The 24,484-nt window shown below is 37.4% G+C and overlaps 1 protein-coding gene across 8 annotated transcripts in view; it reads right to left on the reverse strand.

Moving 5' to 3' along the window:
* nlgn1 (neuroligin 1) overlaps window positions 1-24,484 on the reverse strand; it is a 170,342-nt gene that overhangs the window by 57,326 nt on the left and 88,532 nt on the right. The window lies entirely within an intron of this gene.

Consider the following 24,484-nt stretch of genomic DNA (forward strand, 5'->3'; position numbering starts at 1 on the left):
AATTTTAGTACATGGGTTTTTACTTGAATTGCTTCATATGTGTGTGTGCGCATATATATATATATATATATATATATATATATATATATATATATATATATATATATATAACACTAATTTCTGCAGCGTTTATTATCCCTAAAAGTCTCCATCCATGCACTAAAGCACCATTAGCAGATATTTCTTAGATTCAGCCGCGAACCATTGTATATTGGCTTGGGTGGAAATTATTTGCTTTATATGGAAACTCTCGTTGGTTCTGTTTGGTTTATAAACCAATTATCATGTGTACTCACAGGACAATGTCTTGCCTTTTTCCTTCGACCCCTCTAAGGAGTAGACCTCTCATGTTTCCTCCTCAAATGCTGACATTAAGCATGATTAAGAGGTCACCCAAATAACAATAAGGGTTTTTCAAGGTCCGACTTACCATCAGAAACCTCTGACTTGGAATTTTAATGCTGTTTTTGTATTCATGTTGTTGCAGGCCCAATAAGAAATGGTGTCAAACTTCATAATGCCAATCTTGATGGTCAGTTGTGTGAGATTTACCTCTATTTTAAACCAGATCATCAGGACGGTGTGTCTTATATAATAGATTTTGTCTGGACACATATTTTTGTCATCAAATAACCAGGGTGAGATCACAGACCTTTAGATGTAAAGACAATAAAAATTGTAAAGTAAATCCTGCTGGTCATAAATTGTAATAGTACAGAAAATCACTTTATTCACAGGCAGTGAGGCAGAAGAATCTTATCTTGAAATTATGGCAAAGTATTATAAACATATTATATCATCAGTTAACTGGCTGATCTTTTTTATAATTTAATATGCATCAGTTTTCAGTCTGTGCACTAAGATTGCCCTTTCTGTTTGTTGTCTTCCACTTGAATGCATCAAAGTTGAAATTATACACCAAGCAGATTCAAATGTACATACAAATTATCTTTCATGTGTTAGATCACATAAATATATTTCAAATATCTCTGCACGTGAATGGACAGTTTTTCATCCACTTCATGTGTTAATTAGTTAACTTCCTGCAGTTCCCTTCCCCAAAGATAGACACATTCTCTGGTCGATATGAAGAAAATACTAATGGATAGCTTTGCGCTCATGCCAGACAGAACACATGCACTCACACTTCTGTATGGACATAACACCGCAAGCTGGCACCCCCTGGACAATTTCTTATTCCACGGAAAATCCTTTGTTTATTTACTGTTGTATATCCTGGTGATCCTTGACGGCAACAGGAGCAAACGCTACAAGGATGCCGTCTACATTAAAAAAAAATGGCCATTAAATAACCTGAAAAACATAGCAAGTTATCGGGGTCAACGTCAGAGACGAAAGCCTAATTTAATAATTCTGAAGGATTTAATTTGAGTGTATCAGAGTTTGTGCAAAATAACCTCTCAGAAAATAGAGCAAATTTAAATGTAAAAGTTCAAAGATATTTTGTTTTGATCTGGAGCATGGAAAATAACAATTAAGAAGGGAAGTCCCCCAGGGCAGCCCTAACAAGACTGATGTGGGTTTAGCTGGCCCAGTTCAAATCAGTGAAAGCCAGAGCTGGCAGTGTATTATCTGGATGATATTTCGTGACATACCTGCTGCAGGGGACTTTCAATGGATTAACCAAACAAGATAGAAGCAAACAAAGTAAACAAAAATGGTTCCCTTGGAAACAAAGAGTGTGACAGACAACTGAAAAAGAATTTTAAAAATGAGTGCACGAATTCATGGCATTTATGTTTTGTATGTTCAAGAATGTGTACAAATAATGAAAGGGCTTTTTGATGGCTTCTAAGGAAACTTGCCCATCCATACATCCATCCTTCGTCCTTTTTTTTGACATTTTCCTAAAGATTAAGAGAGCCATTATTCTGAATTACAGTGCAATGATTATTTTAAAAGCAGACCCTAGACACACATCCATCCTTTCATCCATCTTCTAACCATTCACTGCCTAGGATTGTAGGGTCGTTGAGGGGCTTATAGACTATTTCAGAGCCCTAGGCTGGGTTACATACTGACAGAAATGCCAGCACATTGCAGGGCTCAATGCTCAGCTAAATTTTGGAAATAAACATCAAGGTTAACAAACGGCCCCCACTGTGGATATACAGTGTGCTCCCAGGGGTGCACTGGTTTCATCTTCACACTCCCATTCCAAACATATGTGCCTAATTGAACTGGTGCCCATAGTGCATGAATGTGTGTGATTACGCCAGTGGACTAACATGCCGTACAGGGCATCTCCTGCTCCATGCTCCCAGTGCCCCCATACCAGATAAACCATCAGAAGATGGACGGTTGCACGTACAGACAATAAAGACAGTTTTGCTGTGCTGACACAGGCATATTTATAACTAAATATTCTGCTCTCCATTGAGAGAATCTCACACTGAAATAATGTGCTACATACTAAATATTAATAAATAAATAAATATTAAAGTCATCGACTGATCATCTAAATGTACATCAATTTATTCCAATAACCAATTATCAAGGTTGAAAAACCCATTTAATCTATTTTATTTGTCTTTGCAAGTTCAAATTTTCATTCACTGAAACAGCCTCTTGTTTACATGCATTACACAACCTAGACTACAACTCATAACATGAAAAATACAAGCCTGGATCTCATCAGCCTGTTTAAAGTGTGAACCTAAAATCTGTTAATTATTTGCTGAATGACAGTGCAGTAAGGAATAAAATAAAATAATTTTGCTTCATATGTAATCTTTCAGATGAAACGGTCCTTTGTGGTTTTCGAACTTCATATGCAAGTTACATTTGGAAAAAATGAAAAACAAATATGAATGTGCTCTTCACCAATATACAGCCCATGCTAACATCCCCAAAGGCCTTTGCCTATAGCCAGAAAGTTGCCGATTCGAAACCCATGGTCAGCAGAGCTGTCATTCCCCTTTAGACCCTTGAACAAGGGGCTTAGCCCTGAAGACACGCCCCAATGGTGCCAGATAAATGCCAGACCCTGGACTCTCACCCCAAGCGTCACTCGTACCTGCACATGCACGTCTCAAAGGAGGTCAAGATGAGATTTGCGACAACTGAAGAATTCATATATACCTGTATTAGTACCTACTATACAAATAAAGTATTTAAAGTAGTAAACAGCATATGCGAGCCAGTCTATTTCCACTTTATACATTTGCACGCATTGTCATGCTAGATATCACTGCTCTGTAATGTCAATCTGCGGACCACCGACTAGTATCCTCAACCCTTATCAATGAAGACTGACCTCTATTTGCATAGCTGCAATCTACATCATGCCTTCAAAGATTGGAATATATAGGGTCTTACAGTTAATTTTACAGGCTCGCTGGTCAGGGAGCGCGTGTGCTGACTAGCTGTCCATGCAGAGTCCCCCCTAAGAGCCACTGATAGGCCAGGAGAGGCCCTCCTAGCTGCAATTCAGCGCTAATGCAACAGGACTGCAGTGACATCGTCGCAGCCACCGGGACCCTTTGGCTGGCTTCCAGCCGTGCTGAATTATACATTTCAGGCCAGGACAGGCACATGCAGGCACTACTACATGGGCGAAAAGCAAAAAGGAAGCACTTGATTTTAAAAATGAAGATGGGTTCTACTCAGGGTCATTTTGGAGATCAGAGGACATTTCCTATAATGCTAATAGAAGCATTTTTTAAACCCCAAATGTAAAAAAAAATCTAAGTGGATAATGACCTATATGTAGCAAAGAAGCATAAGGACATTCAACATTGTACTTCAGTTCATTCTGTTCCGTTCAAAAGTAATTTGATTTCTTAAAGAGATTTTCTTGAAGATTATTAGAGCATGTTACTCAATTATTTTGAATTACTGTACCAATGAAATCAATCTGAAATCCATTTTTTTTTGCTCAGCTTCCCATGAGAGACGGCACTGAGCAAAGCAGAAAGCACTGGGGAAGGATGCTACAAGTTACCAGGGCAGGGCATGCCTTCGCTCGGGAAGCAGCACTTTCCCTACACTCCCATAACAGTAACGTCTCCCCCTCTCTGCTGTTACCACTAAATTATCTATATAGGGCACTTTGAATGCCATTATGTTCAGTTTTTTAATGCATGCGTGTTAATGATTTTTGGCTATAATACGACACTGCAAGTCTTGCCCTTGAAATAAATATTATTTAATACCTATTATACAGAAAACATACTGAAACACAATTATACAATGTACAGAAAAGAAGCTATTAACAAAGAGGCATGCACTTGGTACACAACATGGAACTGCTAGGCTTAGAATAAAATTTAGTCCCTAAACATGCTCCCTTAATTCATATAATATTGCATCTTGCATCTCAAAATGAATGTGCATAACAAATGGATAGATTAAGCCATTAGGTAAGTGCAGGGGTGTTTCTATCATGGGCAAACTCATGTTTATCTGGGCCTTGTCTTTTTTATCTTTCTTTTTTTGCAGGAAGATTGGCATTGGGTCTATCTATGGTATGACTGTTCTTCTCTGTTCAAATAAGAAAATGCTGTAGTATTGTGGAGGTCTTCACTGAAGGATCATTTTCTGGAATAATTTAATACATTTGTCTTTCTCCCTAAATATGCAAAAATGTGCCAAAAAGCCTAATATCCAAATCAATATGGTACCATTTGAGACTTTGCATTCACAAAGGTGCAGGAGAACAAACAAATGTTTTTCTGTATTGATTCAATATCCCTGCCGTTCTCCCCTTCCATTGGAAAGTCACAGAGGGAAAAAGTGTATGCAGTGCAAATGTCTGGAGAGAGGTCAACACTCAGAGCTGACCTACAGTATATTCCCCATGCTGCCTGCCAGCATAAGCCAACACCTTATAACATAATACATATAGTAGAGAGTCACTTTTCGCTACTTGTTTACATAGGTCGTGAAGTTTTTTTCAGTACTGTACTGATTAATTGGGTTGCTATTTATTGAAAAATCCGCTCCAGATTTATATAACAAGCATGCTCAGTAGCAGTCATGGCAAACGCAGAAACTATCTCTCTCTATCCTTGTCAAAATTAATAAAAACATTTCAGCAACATGCTGCTCAGCACTGATCGAGGCGTGAGATTTTTCAAAATGTTTTGATATATAAGCAGCAGTACGCATGCTTGCTAAAACGGTCATTTTAGAACCACAAACTAATTTGGTTTAAAACTAGCCGAAGCTTACTGAGTGCCTGACCAATTACAGAGCTGAACCTCCTGATGGCAAGAGGGCTAATCTCCTCTCCATGCATCATTATGTTATAATACATTTTGGTGAAAGAAATACTGACCAGGAAGGCAAGACTGACCAGAAACTAACCTGCCAACCACTTTGCCATCTCAGGGAGGGGGGCGTCTCCTGTGAAAAATTTTGCCGGCCCACATACCGATCGACCCACCTGGAAAAGACCCAGTATACCAGATGGCCAGTCCAAAACAGCATACTGTCTCAGTCTAAGATCTAGCAATGCAAAAGCTACTGTTACTTATTAATATGAAGTGTGCACATTCAAAATGGCATGAAACTTGATATTTTAATTCTAGAGTAGAGTGAATGGTGCAAGTCTAGTTGCTGTAATTGTTGCAGGAAAAAAAGATTCAAAGATCTATATTTCAAAATTTGATTAATGTTATTATATTACCCAGCATTTGGTTTGTCCAATCCAATTCCAGTGATATAACCAGGTCACCTGTGAACATCATTTGTAAATCAATATCAGCACAGCTGTCCATGGGCTTGTGCGGATTTGGTTCACTGTTGCAGGGAAAACAATATTTGGCCTCAGCTGTGAGCATCTATTCTACTGTATTTGTGCAGGTCTCCGAAATTGTTAAACTGAAGCTGAAGATACCTATATTCGTTCAATATTCATATATTCATTCAAAGACATAATTTCCATGCTTTTGTGCATAACATCATAAATTAATTACATGATCTGATACTGGCCATAACAGTATGATACAAATACATAGTAGGTGTAGAAAATGACAAAAATACATGTCATGAAAAAAATGTTTAAAATGTTGAAATATTTAGAATGATTTAGGAATACTGATAAATGGCAATTTAAATCTTACATTTAAACATCATTTAAAAAGATAATTCATAATAATATATCAATATAAGTATACTATCAATATGAATATTTTAATATTAATAACATGTAATAACTGTGATGTGTATGTATTTACAGTACATATCTGTAAAATCCCATAATACGTAAAGTACCTAAGAGAAACGTTTAAATTAGCCAATGAACCAAACAAATAACTATGATAGAAAACAGTGCTCATTTGTAACAATGTGCTGAGTTTGCTTTTTAGCTGCAGTCATTTTATATGATATTTGATGATGATGATGATGATGAAGATGAAAACCCTTTATTGCTGTTGCAATATACCATGTCACTAGTCACGAGTACCAGCGAAAAAACTGGCCATCAACCCGACCATACATGTACACAAACATCACAGTAGGGGGTAGACTGGTCGGGAGACAGGGGAAGAGAGAAGAAAAGAAACAGAATAACATGAGGAGAGAGGAGGAGAATTTTTGTTTTCCAACAGGCTTCTTTTCGTCATGAGAAACCAGCCGGTTTATGCTACTACAGGAAAAATGATGGCTGAAGCCGCCTGACTCTCAGCCATGTACTTTAAGTAAAATACTGCTCACTTATGGCACTAAATGAACAAGAGGTAGTGAGCCTCTCATCCAAGCTGACTATTCAGGTAAAAGCTTAAAAAAAGGAAGGACCAGCCACATTTTCTTCTGACAGTCTTGTTAGGCATAACAGAGCGTTCCTACCAAAGGGTATCTCATTGAGAGGGAACATATAATGTAAAGTATTTTATCCTCCTTTAAATCCAGTAATATTTATCTTACAGCATTTAATGATATTTAAGCTTACAGCTTTGACCTTTGCTTTTCCACCTTATAAGAAATGAATCCCGATTATCTGGCACAAAGCAGAAACAGAACCATACAAAGCAAATGCACTTGCAGTATATTCAGAAATTGAATAAGCCATGGCTAATTTTTATTGTGATAAATAAATATTAGAATTTTTATATTTCATTTTCTGCTATCTGGATCCTGGGCAGTGTTCATTTTTGTATATCCCATGTGCTGTTCATGGTGCACAGCACACACAATATGTAGGATATCATGGGGCGACTAGCAGAATCATTTTAACCCTAGTATCAGGAAAAAAGCAAACACCAATAATTCTTTCAATGTACAAATGTCAGGTAATAGCTACCAGGGGGCTTGCCTTTATTCATACACAATATTTCACTCTGTGTTAATTTGCCTGCCAATTTATCAGAAACCATATTCAGTTCTAATCATAGATTTAATTTCCAACTCACAGAGAAAGAAGAAACGATGATTAGCCTTGCAAACTAATGCAAAAAGACTCATTTCTGTATTTCCAGCCATATACAGTATATGTGTAACAAATAAATTACCTAGATTTGGTGCTGTCAGAAATGAGAGCATCGTGTTCCACAGACAACCCAGTCATTTGGTCAGTCTATCCAAGCCGTACTCATCCAACACTCACCAACTTGTACAATTTCTAGAATTACTACATAGATCATCGGGAAATGTGAACATGAAGTACAATTTGTAGAACGACTCGAGGGATCAACTGGAAATGCAAAAGTTAATAAATGTGGTTTTACTCAAATGCTGCAACACCTTGTCATTTGCAGGTCTGAACGTACACTAATTCATTTATTGCACGTTGCACAAAACTGTTATTCAAGGACCCAGTTGAGACATCACTCTACAGGACTTGAACCTGCAATTTTCTGATCACAGTCCTAAGCCACATGCTATCCCAGATGCCACTGAAGCAAAAAATGAAAATAAAAATATTCATTCTTGGTATGGAATCTGTTCCGTAAACATTACATGGGGGTAGGTGTAAAATGAGTCTGTTTTAGGGCTCTAAACAACATTGCTTTTGTTATATAAAAGCAAAGAGCCGGCCATCTAAAATTAAATTCATGCAGAATTATCACCTCATAAAAAACACTGCTCATCTTATTGAGACACACACACACACACACACACACACACACACACACACGCGCGCACACACACACATAGCTCTGGAAAAACCACAGCAAAATTTCACTAATTTCTCAATTTATGGGTGTGCTTCAGTGTAAAATATACATTTTTTTGTTAACTCCTACAAGCTCTTCTCTGTTCCTCGTTGATGATGGGACATCAGTTCTGCTTCTAGGAGCTTGTTACGAACTTGTCCTAGCAGTACACTTCACTCCACTTAATGTTAATCATTCTTTTTGAAGGTCACCTGATGTCGTCGATTCATGACACACTGTTTAATAAGTTGACAGTCATCTCTAGCATTAGAAAGTTGCCTCTGCCCTCTATCTGGCTGGTTTTTGGTCATTCCCAATGTCTCCGGCTTCACCTTGTTCTTGTGTACTGTGGTCTTAGAAATTTTGAGCCTGGAAGCAACCCGCTGTTCAGCGTTGCCTTCTGCCAGCAGAACCAGTATTAAACCAAGTTACGTATACATCTGTGTGTGTGTGTGTGTGTGACCATTCATGCATGGGTGTGTGCGTAAGTGCGTGCGTGCATTCAGACAGGATAGTGCCATCTCTAAAAAGAATAGCTACATGTTCAACTTGAGCATCTATAGTCTGATTCTGTCAGTACTCCAACCATCCATGACATTTATGGACAAGATGGAGCACTTTATATTATTAGTATTTTCACACGTTGCATACTGATGTATTGCCTTCAATATTATAGAATACAATCTCTGTCACCATACATCTGATCACTCTGCTGATAATGATTCATTATGACCACATAATCTTTCTTGGAAACAGATGTGACACTTTTTCATATTTCGATTTTTCACTTGCCTTCTGAATAGGCCCATATGTTAATAATAAGCAGAGAGATAACAAAGATAACAAATAAGATTTTGAATATCTTATCAACAATTTTGGAAATAGCTTTATCTTCTGAAATGTCGCCAAACTCCATTACACCACCACAACTCCTAGCACAACTGAGGCCCCTTAAAACATTAATTCACACGAATATTTATGACTATTTATGACAGTCCACACAAATCAGTAAACAGAGTTAATTAAATGAAAAAGGAAGGCTGTCAAATGGTGTGGAATGATGGCTCGGCGGTCAGATCTGTCGTTTCACAATTCAGGGTTGTATGTGTGGTTTGCGTGTTCTACTCACCACACAGTTTGAAAGACATGCAGTTGGGTGAACTATATCCTTAAATTGGCGACAGTGTTTAAACAGCGTAACACACAGGCATTCCACCTAATCTATCCCCTGTCTTCTACCAAATACCTCCTGGTATAAATTTCAGGCTTAAAAAAAATGGCAGGTAGAAAATGCAAGAAGATTAGCAATACGGCCTACCCTCAGTATATGCTATTACGTTATTTTTTATTAAAAAAAAATAATAAAAACACTGCAAATGAAAAGCCTTTTTCCATTATTTTAAATGGGAAACATTTTAAAGTGATTCCAGCCCAACCCAAAAAACCCAAATAACAGTACGAAATAATCAATGAAACTGCACTCATAAAAACAAAATAAAGGAACAAAAAAGACTTGTAAGTCAACACAAAATTGTAGAACAAAGGCTAAAAGCTTGTAAACAATGTTTCTCTAAAACTACATGCATATAAACCCAATGCACGTACAATGCTTGGCTAAAATCATAATGGTGAAATACTACTGCTTGTGATTTTTTTGCAAAATATTATTATTTGCAGTAAAATGTAACATTGTCTAAATAAATCCACAAAACAAAATTCTGCTATCAAAAAAGAAAGACGCATTAAGGCAAAAAGGAGAAAAAAAACGACCATACATCAAGAGATATATTAGTAATATGATACACCGAATAGATGGCAAGTCAAAATTGTATTCTAAATAGGTTCACAGCCATTACATCCAAGTCATAACTGCACATATGAACTAATATATATATATATGAGAGAGAGAGAGAGAGAGAGAGAGAGAGATTTTTGTTTAATTCTGGTAAACCCTCCTGGTAAAAGAACTGATGCTGCAAGATAACATTTCTCCAAAGGAGCTTGGAATGATTTGAGGAAATCTGAGAATAAATACATTTAAAAAAGAAAGAAGGAAAAAAAACTAAATTAAATGAGAAAAAAACTGACCACCTGACACAGTGTACATTATACCTTTAAGGATATCAAATTTACAGGGCATTGTCCTATGAAAGAAGTGTTCGTGAAGAGCTACACTTCAAGCTGCATTACAGGATCACACGCGGTATCATGAAAAGTATCAGATGGCCAGGAAATGCACTGAGAAAATGCATTACAAATGGAATATAAAAGATGTCCCCATAAAGCAACTTTTACACCACAGTTCTGTTCTTTGCGTTTCATACTGAGATCAATCATCACAAATATGTGTGAATACTGTACAAAAACAGAAATCAATGGCATGGTATGTTCAGTATTAGCAATCATAATCTTATCGTAAATGAGGTAATATACAAGAAGTCTTGTAAAAGGCTGCTTAATGAAAATTAAAATTGGCGCTGGCTGTCGGTGCTGATTTTATAAGAATATGATTCCGTATTGGATCTGCGCGATATATCCTGTCAGGGAACTTATTACTTTAATTAATCTATTTGATGTTTCACATTTGTGCATGGTTCGGGGACAAACACACAGGGTATGCTGCTGCGTGAAGTCTTTCCATCTATTGTGCATTACACACCTCATCACAAACAGCTTTGTCTGGGTTAAAAGACATCAAACCAGGAAACCTTTCCAATTTCATAGCAGCTAAGCAATAAAACAGCCTATTACTGCTTCACTGAAAATCTTAATAGGTGCAGCCAAAGATAATTATAGCACACCAACAGTTTGCACCCACTAAAATACAGCTGACATTTCTCAATTTCAGGCATTCTGATTCATTATAAGGAGCTAGTCATTTCAACAGTGTCTTTTTCTTTACATTTTCTCAATTCCAATGTATACATAGACAGGCGACCAATCTAGTCAATTTCTGCACTCAAAAGGTCCTTTCCACAATTTTACTGCTTTTTTCTTTTATCAAAAATGTGTTTGTGACCAGTCTGTCTGCTAGCATTTAGCATGCTGATACTGTATTATGTAGCCTTTTGTTGCGAACAGACATTCTGAAATTCCATTCCATTAAATATGATTAGCATCCCTGCCACTCATATGCACATGCAGATAGTAAAGAGCCCAATTTGGTGCTAGCAGTTCTGGGCCTTGTTTCTTTGCAGACAAAGGTAGTTGTCACTTTGATAAGACCTTGTGCTAAACAGGAGCAAAATTAATTCCCAATTTCATCTGTGCTAGTCACATAGGCCACAATAAAACCTCACTAGGGTGGTACAAAATGAAGGCAGTCCACCTGTTTCCTGCTATATGGACAGAACTCTGCCACATAGAAATTGCTATTTTTTTTTTAACCTAATCAAAGACTATAACGGTAACGGATGTTGAATGTGCAGAAAACAGAGTAAACAAATTTCAGTTTCGTAACTTATCATTGAGTATTACCGAACAATCAAAAGACCAATCATACTGTCCGCAGACTAGTATAAATGGAAGTCTAGGGTATGCTTATAGGCTTATTTTAGGCTTAATGTACAAACAGGGCTTCTTTAATTCAATGTAACAGTAACACTACACTTGAAAGGGCACAAATAGTATACTGTAGTATTATGTGAATACTTGTGTTTTAATTAATCATAAACTAATTCTTAGTCACATATTGGTCTCGTGTTTGTTCATCATTAATGAATGATGATGCATGTTTCATCCCAAGCGGTTACTATATTTGTTATTGTATCAGTTCATTCTGTAAACCTTTGTGAAATGCTGAAGGAACTACTAATGAACTGCTAAAGAACTACTCGAAATGCTAGCCATTGATGATGTGACCAATTAGGAGCTTCAGCGTCCATCATTTCGGTGTCCGCCCTCCTGGCTATGGATTTGCTATTCTCTGATTGGCTGCTGCTAACTGTCTGTTGCCTTGCTTAGTTGCCTTGTGTCTCACCTGATTGCAACATTGTCAGCCAACACTGCTCAAAAATTTGGTCTGTGTATCCTTAACACCTTAAGGGTTTGCAGGCATCTCTGAACACACACTGAAAAAAATGGGGTTCATGACAGGTTCCCATGAAGGAAAGCCTCACTCTCTAAATAGAACGTTGTATCAAGTTTGCAAAAGACCTGGAACAATTTTCTGTGGACAGATGAAACAAATGATGACCTTTTTAGAATTACTGACCTCATTTCCCTGGGCATGTTCTGATGTGCTCTGAAACGGCAAATTCAATCAAGACATCCTGAAAACATACATGAATTGGCCAAAACACCTACTTCACAGCTACACAGGTTTTTTTAGCGACATTGCAAAATGTCTGGCTGAAGATCTTACCAATATACTGTAACAGGTTCCTTGAGTTACTAAACGTAAAAAACATTACTTAATGCTTCCATCAATGACCTTGATTATCTAAACCATTTGGTCAATAAAGATACAATGGTATTAAATTTTATTCTGTGTTAACAGACTGTCTGTCGTTATTATTGACTTAGATGAAGATAAAACAACATTTTACTAGATAGATATCGAAGCAGAATATAATTACAAAGGGCTCACGTTTTTCCCTCACAATGGTATCATTGTTATGTTAGTAAAACACACAGAGTACTAGATTATCAGTTGCAGATTGTTATTTACAATTAAAGTCACCTGCACAAATCAGGCTCTTCTAAAGGCATGCACTAAAATAATGCATACAGAGGGCATTAGTCCAAAAGGCTGAGAACTGAGAACAACAAAAGACACAACAAATATATGCTTTGTTTGTATATGTAAATATGAAATGGCTGTATGTGAAAAAAAGAGAAAAACTTCAACATGCTTTCTTCCACACAGAATACAGTCCATCTATATTTGAACTACAATGTTTGCTATTTGGCTCCAGTCCTTAATAATAGCTAAATCCATCTAGGGAGTATTCAGATTACCTGGATAATAACACTGTTTCACTATTATGTTATTGATTTAAATGAACCACCTTAATATTCTTCAGATACCTACAGATAAGCATTGGTAATAATCCGGCTGCCCTGCAGATATTGAGATATTCAGTGAGTTTTGATATTAATGGAGTTTATTCATCAAGGAACAAAATACCACATATGGTACAAAGTTGAAATCAAAAGGGAAATGATTTTAAACCATGAGATATCGATGGGATTCATCTTCCACTGCCAATCAATACCCACAGAGAGGAAAACATGCATTAGTACATTAATTTATGACTTGAATTTAAATATGCAAAAACACATCTGCTCCATGAAAATGTACTTCAAAGATGAACTAATTTAATAGGGACTTTCAGAAATGTTCAACAGCGTTCTGCTGAAGGCTGTGATAAAACTGTCTATATACCAAAATGTATTTACTTAATTACATAGATTGAGCTCTCTCATCAGATTCACAAATGCAACAAATGTTTGTCACCCACTTCCATATAATTTGCCAAATCTAACAACAAAATTGTTAATTATAAATAAAAGGCTAGAGGCACTAAGAATTGGAAATCTCAATGTTATTTTCTGGAAAATTCTTCATTTAAAATGTTTAGCTGTTTTTTCTTACACAGTGGTTATTTACGTAGCCAGCAATCTTCGATCACAATTGTAACCAAAGTCCTTTGTGAACAAACAAACAAATGGCCTATGAAGCTATGTTTTATGATTATTACAATTGACAATAACTGAAGTAATTCAAAATAAGAAATTACCTTGATTTGTTTTTTATTTGGGCCATTTTTAAGAGATTGCTAAGAAGCTTTGGCCTACTGACGATGCAGTTCAGGTGTTTTACTTCGGTGTTGGACAGAAAGGTGAGTCTCACCGCAGGTTGTCCTCAGTGACAAAAGCAGGATATATAAACTTACAGAAGGCGACTGTATGGCTGGGTAACCCATCTGGTGTTCTCCCCTCTATGTGCCCTTTATTACAGCAGTTGTGTACACTCACGTATGATGGCTCTTTGTAGGAGGGGTGCGCAGCAGCGATCCTAGAAGCCTCATAGAATCCCTAATCGGTAATCTAAGAGACCGTGGTTTTTGGTCTCGCCACTGGGTGTCACTGTTGGAGTCACTACTATTTATTTTAATTTGATATTACAAAGTTAAAATGAAGGGCTATAGGGCATTATATGCATGACCCAGAATATCATGGGGTATGCTGCATTATAAAACTTTGAAACGAATACACAAGAGCAAAAGGACAAGGCTGAGACTGCATGGGACTCGCTTGTCATGGAAGATTGAGTGGGATGAAAAGTTTGCAGGCATTACGTTTTATTGGATATGGAAATGATCCAGGCTACATAGTTATTTATTCAAATTTTATATGTTATTAAATTAATTCAATGCATCCAAGGAATTTCACTTTAATGCGTCACATTAAATGTCAAGCTCTTAATTTGAAAATGTGATCAGGCCAGCAGTAATACATTCTGAAATAAATACATTTATAGAAGGTAAAATGCATAAAAGAAATTTACAGTGTAAAAGAAGAAAGAAATGATTTCTTACCAAGTCTTCTCACAGAGAATCCATCCCCCATAGTCACTTAGACAGTGTAGGGGTCACAGTAGGCCTGAAGACCATCCCAGGAAGAGGAAACCAAGCTGTGTTTTGTTCAGTCCATTACTTCAAATTCTAACAGGCTTTCCAGTCGTCTGCATGACTCTGGCAGCCAAATCGCATCCCCTGCACATGCTATGCTGCATGTCTGCCATCCATACCACTTGTCATTAAGAACATATTTGGTGTCATTACAAGGGGTTATTTTTAATTTCCTAATTCTTATCATAGTCTAAAAATTCGTCCTCTGACATGTTAGCCTTCAAAGATTTTGCTTAATTATAAATTTACTCAGTCATTGAACTCTAGGGCTTTCAAAGTCATTATGCCCAATATACTGTACAGTATGCATCTCTAAACCATTCACCTTGGGATCAGCAGCTCAGTTTGAAGGTACAGCCTGATTCTGTCTGTATCATCCATTCACAGGTGATCTGAAACCTGTTCACCCCGAGTACGTCACGGCCATTCTTGTGACCTGTACTTTTCAAGATTGCTCGGATAATTGCCAAACTTCTTAAACATTTGCACCAGTTTCCGGTGAAAAACTGCTAAATTAGTTAAATTTGCTATTTCATGTTAGTTATATCTTATTTCATGTGAAGTAGTTACACACATGCACACACATAACACACACAGGATTAATTTGCTAAGTTATGAAAAACTGAAAAGCATCAACCTCACAACCTTTGTTTTATTTCCAGTAATTCTAAAAATTCAAAAAAATCTAATTTCTCCAAACTTTTTATTTGACTGAATGATTTCCCTTGACTACCAACAGCAACGCATAAGTTTATAAAGTTGCTGAACAAAATAAAATATTTGAGCTACTAGTTGAATTTGAGCCATGCCATACGTTAAAACAACGTGAACTTAGTGAATATATAATTATGAGCCACAAAAAGTCTTCTATATATAGATATATTCACCTAGACTGTCAAGACAGCTTACAGTAGATTGTTGCACGGAATATAGAGACATTCTTCAGTCATCCAGTGCTCAAAATGCCATTTCCAACATATGGCTCTGAAGACATCCTGTCTGGCAGAGTCAAATGGGTACACACATCTGCTCAGCCTTTGTGAAGTGCAGCAGAGATCTTGTACCAAAATCAACTGGATTTCTGGCTCCAGCTACCAGTCTGACTAACCCACAGATAGAGAGACATCAATCCCGGGGCATGTGTGAGGCACGGTGCCAAGTCAAACACAGAGAAAAAGCGTTGTTCAGTGCAATTTACATTCATGTGTGCTGCACAGACGCAAACAGAAATAACTCAGTAAATACCAGACCCTTGTTAGCCAGAAGGTTAGAAAGGCACGGTCCTTATAACCATCGAAACAAATGTCATTACAGACAAAGAATTGCTCTCAGGGCTCATTCTGCAGTCGGCTAATTAACCTTCTGGTGATATAGCGCGTCAGTCGTTTTCCTACTATTTTCGCCCTGCACAGAGTAACAGAGAAAGCTTCTCTGAGACGATATTCACTCAGAGCTAGTCAAACAGAAACTGCTTTGAATCACATGGTTCCCAAGAACTCCTGTTACCCTGGCAACAGGACTAAGATAAATTATTCCGTCTGTGCTAAACATTCTGCAGGTGCTCGGAGCTTTTTCTGTAAATTTGAAACAATTCCTGTTGCAACTAACTTGCTGGGCTCTGACAATTAAACTCTCACAAAGAAATGGCATACGTATACCCTTTTAAGCATGGCATTATTCCTATATAGTATTTAATTAGAAATTTGAGGTTATTGTTATTTTATACCGCTTATTTACTATAAGCCACTGATCAAATGGGCTGAGTATACTGGACACATGCAAAATTGTGCCATTTAACCTAAAGATATGCCAACAGACTAGGTGACACTGCAAATATTAAAATGAAATTAAATACAGGACATTTCTTTTAGAATCAAACATGGATAACAAGAGAACAAACAACCAAGACTTTATTAATTTCTAGTCCCATAAAAAAAATATTATTATATAGTATGGGACTATACTTATGTTAAAGCTTTTTAATTTACTGCTAATTAAATAATAGCCTGTGGCGTTCAAACAATGCTAAGACAAAATATTAATTTTACACCGTTTACATAAATGAATGAAATGAAATAGATGTAATGGCCGTTGTCTTTAAATTTTACCCATCGACACACAAATTACAAATTAGTACCCACACAGCTGGAACATGAAGAAGCTTTATTCAGTTCTCTTCAGTTTCTTCAGTAATGAAAACATAGTTCTATTTTTCTAAATGTGTTTGTTTTTGCATTATTCATATGTACTTCTCAGGACTCAGCAGGGACAGGCTGACAGAAGAAACTCAGTGTTTATAATGGATGTTGCTTAAAGAATTATTGCTCACATCACAGAGTCTCTTATTGCCATCCACATTACTCTTTCTATTGACAGCGACCAAGCTATGGAAAAGGGAAAAAAAAACAGATATCCAAATCTTACTTCAGGCTCTGTCTACTATTGATTACCGAGTGTTTATAACTAGGGTGGGAAATAAAAGCAGTAGGTGGAAAAATGAGTGACTGCTTTTAATAAACAATGCAGCACAGCAGAGACTTGGCTTATTAATTCATAGACCATAAAGTGTAGCATGGAAAGGCTCTAAATCCTGACAAGGCCTTCACAGAGCAAACCCTCCTTAAACCTTCCTATCTGTCTTCAGCCTCTCTAGCTGTCATTTCAAACCTTTAATACATGAGCGTTACACATAAATATTCTTAAAAAAGGAATGGATTTTCTGGAATGGATTTCATAGACTGAAACAAATGTCTGCGAAAGGGAAAAAACTACAGATGTGTATATGTGAGGCACATGGAGAAATAAACTGTTGCACGACATATTCCCTTCATCATGCTAGGGCCACCGATTAGGGTTTTAATCAATCTTGATTCTAACCAATATTGACTTTTTTTTTTTTAACAAAATGTTTACAGTGTGAGGAAATGCATATGTCTGTGTGTGTATAAGGTTTATATTTCATTGTGGGGACCAAATGTTCCCCACAATGTGATAAAAACCTGTTATTTTGACATTGTGGGGACTATTTCTCAGGTCCCCATAAGGTTCTGTGAATGCAAAATGGTTAAGGTTAGGGCTGTGAAGGGGTTAAGGTTGTCATGTTAGGATTAGAGATTTCCCCATAGAAAGCAATGGGGAGTCCCCACAAAGATATAATTACAAACCTGTGAATGCCCACTGATACTGGTACATGCAAGTGACTCGGCAGGCCAACACAGCAGAAGGTGAGCCATTTAACAACATAGCCAGAACAGTTTTCTCCAACAAGCGCTACACCCCCCATGCCAGCTCACTGTGGGCCTGTTGTGGTTTCTTAAGTGCAGTGCATTACTGGCTCCAAAATGGCCCTGTCCTAAGCGTGTACCCCCTGTTCTCATGGCCTACACACGCTTGCCAGAAAATGAAGGCTCCAGAAGTGTTTGCACTGACAGGGCCTTAACGCACAAAAAAAGAAGCAGAAATGACGGATGAGGTCCAAACTCCTTTCCCCATGGGGCTTTGCTAATTCTTTGCTAATCACAGTGACACACGTGTCAACAACAGTAATCTTTAGTTGTCGCCTCTGCAGGGCAGGGACGCTGTTGTCCTGGCAACCGTTCATTTGACAGCAGGAATTACACAATGTGATGTGTGCTCTGCCAATTCCTAAACTGCCTTTGCAAACTTCAGAAGATCTAAACACCGACTGGGGAAAGAAAGTAGTTTTAAAAAAGCACAAAATGGTTACTTGTCACTTACAGCACATAACAATGTACAGAAAGATTAAGGGAAAGAGCAAAGGGCTCTCTTACGAAATTAAGTCTATAAGATATACTTTTTTCTTGAATCCCATTTTAAATTGCTAACAAGAGACACAAAGGGCAGTAATTTTTTCCAAATTAATTGTAGCCTATTAAATTTCTATTCTGTCAGTCACACAATAAAAAAAATACAAAAGACACAATTATTAAATGCAGCCTGCCTTATTATGCAAATTTTAAGCATCAATAACCTTTGATATGCTGGCGATACCATACATGGTGGAAAATGAAGATGATTTGAAATTTAAAGAAGGGAGAAAAGATGGGGCTTATGTCTAAGTGTAAAAAAACAAAGGTTATGCCATGAGAATAATTGAGTTCAGATGAGTATAACATAATAAGGATCATAAGGATATAGACAGTTTTTCCCTCGTTGGAATAATCATCAGGAACAAAGGACCCAGCAGTCAAGGAATGTACAGCAAACTTGCACTAGGCAAAACTGCGATGACACTGTGATGTCATGAACTGCAAGGAAAAAGTGGATTCTCAAATCAAGCTTGAAGCAGTAACGATCAAACTGCAGCAGTCTTATTTGAGGTATATTATGAGAAGACTCCAGTGCACTGGAGAAGACATAATAATTGAAAAAGTTGAAAGTAAAAGGGGAAATGGATGACTAGAAAGGAGGAAGGTGGACTAAATCTCACAACACTGAAGATGCTATTGAAAAGTCTGAGGAAATGCAAAGACCTGGAGGAATTTGATGCCTAATAATTATCATGCAGCACTTTCACATTAAATTTACAAAGAAGGCTAGCACTGTGGTTCATATCCAACCTCTGCTTTCTGTAGGACGTTTACATGCTATCCCTGTCTCATGTTAGCAACCCCAGGGTAGAACAGTTTCCTCACTAGAAAAGAAGTTAATGCTAATTGTCTATGGATTCCCCACAGCATATGATTAAGGCCAGGGTGTATTGCTGCTTCGAGCTACCTGGGATAGATTCTAGCCCCACCTTTCTTAAATATAATGGATCATAAATGGCTGATATATGGGTGGATTCTCAAAGATCAACTTGTTAGTATGTCCTGGGAAGTTAGCATGGAATAAATTGCTTTTATTTTTGAAGAAATATAAAATATATCAATATAAAACTGCGGAGCAGATGAGCATTACATAAAACAACCCAGTTGCTCCACTCAATGAGACCGTCAATAACATTAATTATGCTGACTAACTGAAGCACAAAAGGAATCGAGGGATGGGCCATAAACTGCAAATCTGTTGTTCCATCTGCAAAATAATAACACTCAATGCTTCTGAGTAAAGATTATCATAGCCAATGGCTTTTGGCCATTTATGCAAGAACTATTGAAGCAACTGCTTAAAAATATCTATGGCACCTGAACTTTCTCAATTGTCTTACTGCCAGTGCTACATATAATTGTGATGGAAACACTTTATTTGCAGAACAATACTAGCCCATTTGTTCTAGAATAATTTAACATAATTGTTTATTCAGATGTAACATAAGATGATCTCCCGTTACTGGGGGAAAATAATCTAACAGTTAAATTATATTTATACTGAAAATAGAATTTTTATATATTTTTAGAATAACTAACTAAAGCTTCAGATGAGCATAATGCATAATATGTACTCTGTATATAAATAAAACTAAAATAAATATCCCATTTGGGCACAATTAAGTATGCAAAGATAAGAGTGTGATGAAAGCAACATTAAAATAAGTAAACTGGAGAAATATGAACATGGTGGTTAAAAATCACGAGAATCATGAAATCAACAAACAGCAAGAACACAATGGATTTTACATTGAGTTTTAAAATGATTCACATTGACTTACCTGTTTTTGCCTGTTGGGTCAACTACACATGCATTACTATTATTGTGTGCCTGCTGAAATAGAGCCAAATTATAGCTGATTATCTTCATATAAAATGAAGACCTTTTGCCATTCTTTCTGATTTCAAGCACAATGTGGAAAGAGATTCTAATTTAGACCCCTGCATGTGTTAACAATGGCGCCAATGCCCAGAGGGAGAATCAATAATGCAGGAAGAAATCATTACTATGACAAAGTCAAATATTAAAAAAAAGGAAATGGGCTTCTTAACAGTCCTGAAATAGGAATAACCCTTTCAACCCAGTGGCTTCTCTCTCTTTATTTTCCAGTGTTGCTCACTTCCAGAAGACCAGGATGATGTACTTATTCTTGCACCCAATACCCAACCCCCACAAGCTACTGTATCCATGTTGACTAAGATCACCCAGGGCTGCGTCTCAACAAAATATCCATGAAATCCATTCCAAACAACTAATCTCAACTGCTCAATTCAGCTGTCACGTGGATCTCAAAAACTCATAATTTAGTCAAACATCTACTTTAAATGTAAATCTGATATGTGTGAACGGGTCCGCAGCATACAATGAGAGCGATAGCTGCAAACGCATTGATGTCCTCGTCATAATTCACAGTACTGCGTAATAAGAGTGGGAATTCTTTTTGACTGGTAACAAAAAACAGGCTATTTTAGGTTTTTTTTTCCAAGTCAAGATTTCCACATGGATAAGCAGCGGAGTAAGTACCACACAGGACACCGAGCAGATTGTTGACAGGTCATATTATGACATCAGACTGAGCTAATAGAAGAAGCTTTAGAACAGGTAAAGTTACCAGTTACTCAAATTTTTCGGATTCAGTAAGTATTCTCACTTGCAATCGCCCTTATTTGACTTATGAAATACAACACTTTGCCTACTGCAAAAGCATTATACATGGACCCGCACTGAATTAAATTACGAATGGATGAGCAGCATTGTTTAAACCTTATTCTCAGAAGAGTAAGCGGCTTGTTAGATGTGCAATGGAGGTCATGTAAATTGCCAAACCTGCCACCATTAAACCTGTTAGCTTATTTGACAGACTACTTTAGTGGGTCACCATACAAACTTTCCCTGATTTTGCAAATAAATACAATAAAACTGAACTATGTCAACAGCAAGTAGAAATATGATCATTTAGATCAAAGGGGATGGTCAGATAGCGCCGAAAGCAAGCTATTCATGATTAGCACACAGATTATAAGCTGTCCAATCATATCAATTTTGTCCTCACCTCTGTACAGTATATTCTATATGATTCATGGTCTCTTTGGAGATATCGCGACATGATTCTGATCCTATTGTAAACGGTGCGTGTCTGAATGTGGGGAAACCTTTTATTCATCAGATTTTTTAAATTATACATATAAATCCAGATTCTAACATGATCCAACATGAATAAATATTGCCTTTTAAAGATATAAAGCTATTTTCTATCTGTGACTGCATTTGCACAGTGTATGAAACACAAACAGGCTGATTTGAATATATTCTGCCTTTGTCTCTTTTTGAAAGCCAACAGGCTAGTGATCAGCTACCTGAAAATAGTTTAGACAGTGTTATACTATTTTGCTTTTGCTACCACAGGAAATGTAATACAACTGTAAGTGTTTTCTTTTACAAGAACGTGTACATGTACATACATAGACACACACACACACAAAACCACCAAACTTTCATTATGTGTGGAACTTACTTCTAGGCAAGTTGGTATAAAATGTAGTACAGTATATCAGGGTTTGGGAACAATGGTGTTCAGGTCTCATAGCTTAAAATGTAGACATATACCACACTGAATTCCTTAAAATCCAATTCTTTGACTATATTTCAACAACCTTCATTGAGGATATAACCAGTTATATTTTATACACAGTACAAGTCAAAAGTTCAAGTTTTCTTTAAATTATGGTATGTATTCAAGCTTTTGGTTGGACTGCGCAGGGATCTTTCAGGTTTCGCATACCCCATCTCGTTCTCTATGAGTGTCACAAACACATGTACGCACAGCAAATAACCATGCCAGGTGTCAGGGCACAGGGTCAGCCATTCCACAGCAGCTCCAGAGCAATGGCGGCTAATGGAGATACGATTACTCTTTCGCTTAGTCCTTAAAAGCTGCTCGTATGTATGTCATAGCAATCCGATTCTTCTCATGACTATAACCAGTCCAGCACTGATACCTTCAACTGTCCGCACAAAAGATTTCTGTGGTTTTTGTAGGAAAAAAAAATCATTTACAGCCTCGATCCTCTGGGAAGAAGGGATCCCCTTTGCACAGATGAGTAAAGAAAGTCTGTGTGCCATCTCACAGAGCCCCACGGATACCAGTGTCCTCTTTGTAACACAACACAGAGAAATTCAAGGAGAGAGACTATTATGGGCTATTACTCTGAAAGCTTTTTTTTCCCAGACTTAGCAGGGGAAAGAAACTAGAAGGGCATCATCAGTCACACTGAATCGATGTTGACCAGCCATATGCACCAGGTTAGATGGGAAGCTGCAGATGTTGTGCAGGAACAGAAGCAAACGGAAAGAGAGACAGATTGTAGATAAGATAGAGGGCTGGTACACAAACACACACACAATGACACACACACACACACACAATGACACACACACACAATGACACACACACACACACACAGACACATATACACACACACACACAATGACATACACACACAAAATGACACACACAATGACATACACACACACACAATGACACACACATACACAATGACACACACAATGACACACATATACACACACACACAATGACACACACACACACACACAATGACACACATATACACACACACACAATGACACACACACACACACAATGACACACACACACAATGACACACACAATGACACACACACACACACAATGGCACACACACACACACACACAATGACACACACACACACAGACACACACACACACACACAATGACAGACACACACACACACAATGACAGACACACACATACACATACATACACACACACACACAATGACACACACATACACACACACACACAATGACACACACATACACACACACAATGACACACACACACACAATGACACACACAATGACACACACACACACAATGACACACACAATGGCACACACACACACACAATGACACACACAATGGCACACACACACACAATGACACACACACACACACACACACACACAATGACACACACACACTGACAGACACACACACACACACAATGACAGACACACACACACACACACAATGACAGACACACACACACACAAAATGACAGACACACACACACACAATGACAGACACACACATACACACACACACACACACACACACACAATGACACATACATACACACACACACACAATGACACACACATACACACACACAATGACACACACAGACACATACACACACACACACACAATGACACATACATACACACACACACTGACACATACATACACACACACACTGACACATATACACACACACACTGACACATATACACACACGACACACACACACACACACACACACAATGACACATATACACACACACACAATGACACAAAATTTATATTCAAATCTTTATGGGCACCATCCAATTGAAACCTTGATCTCAACACTGACAACCTTCACCCCTAGCCAGCTTTATCCTTAATCATAAATAGCCAAAGTACAGGACTTTTGGGTATTTTGGTTTTTTGCTTGCATTTCCTGTATAAAATTGAGGTTTTTAAACAGGTATATACAGGTATATACACGCAGAATATAAACGTCAATCAAACTATCAACATAATAAATGTCAAGAAAATGCAAACTCCATTATTCGTTTTTAAATGTTAACAAATAGGACTGTGTAACTACACTGAGAGTGAAAATCCACAATCAATTTTATTTTTTGTGAAACTGCCTTGTAAAGGAGAAGTCCATCTCACTCTGTTGTTTATTGTGAAGAATGTACTTCTAAGGTTGACAATGGAAGGCTTCATCAGAAGATCAATAGCACTAGCTACTTTAGCTCGCACTACAGTCTGTGGTCTCTTTCCACCT

The sequence above is a fragment of the Brienomyrus brachyistius genome, chromosome 15 (assembly GCF_023856365.1).
Source record: "Brienomyrus brachyistius isolate T26 chromosome 15, BBRACH_0.4, whole genome shotgun sequence".
In the NCBI taxonomy this organism is placed as follows: Eukaryota; Metazoa; Chordata; class Actinopteri; order Osteoglossiformes; family Mormyridae; genus Brienomyrus; species Brienomyrus brachyistius.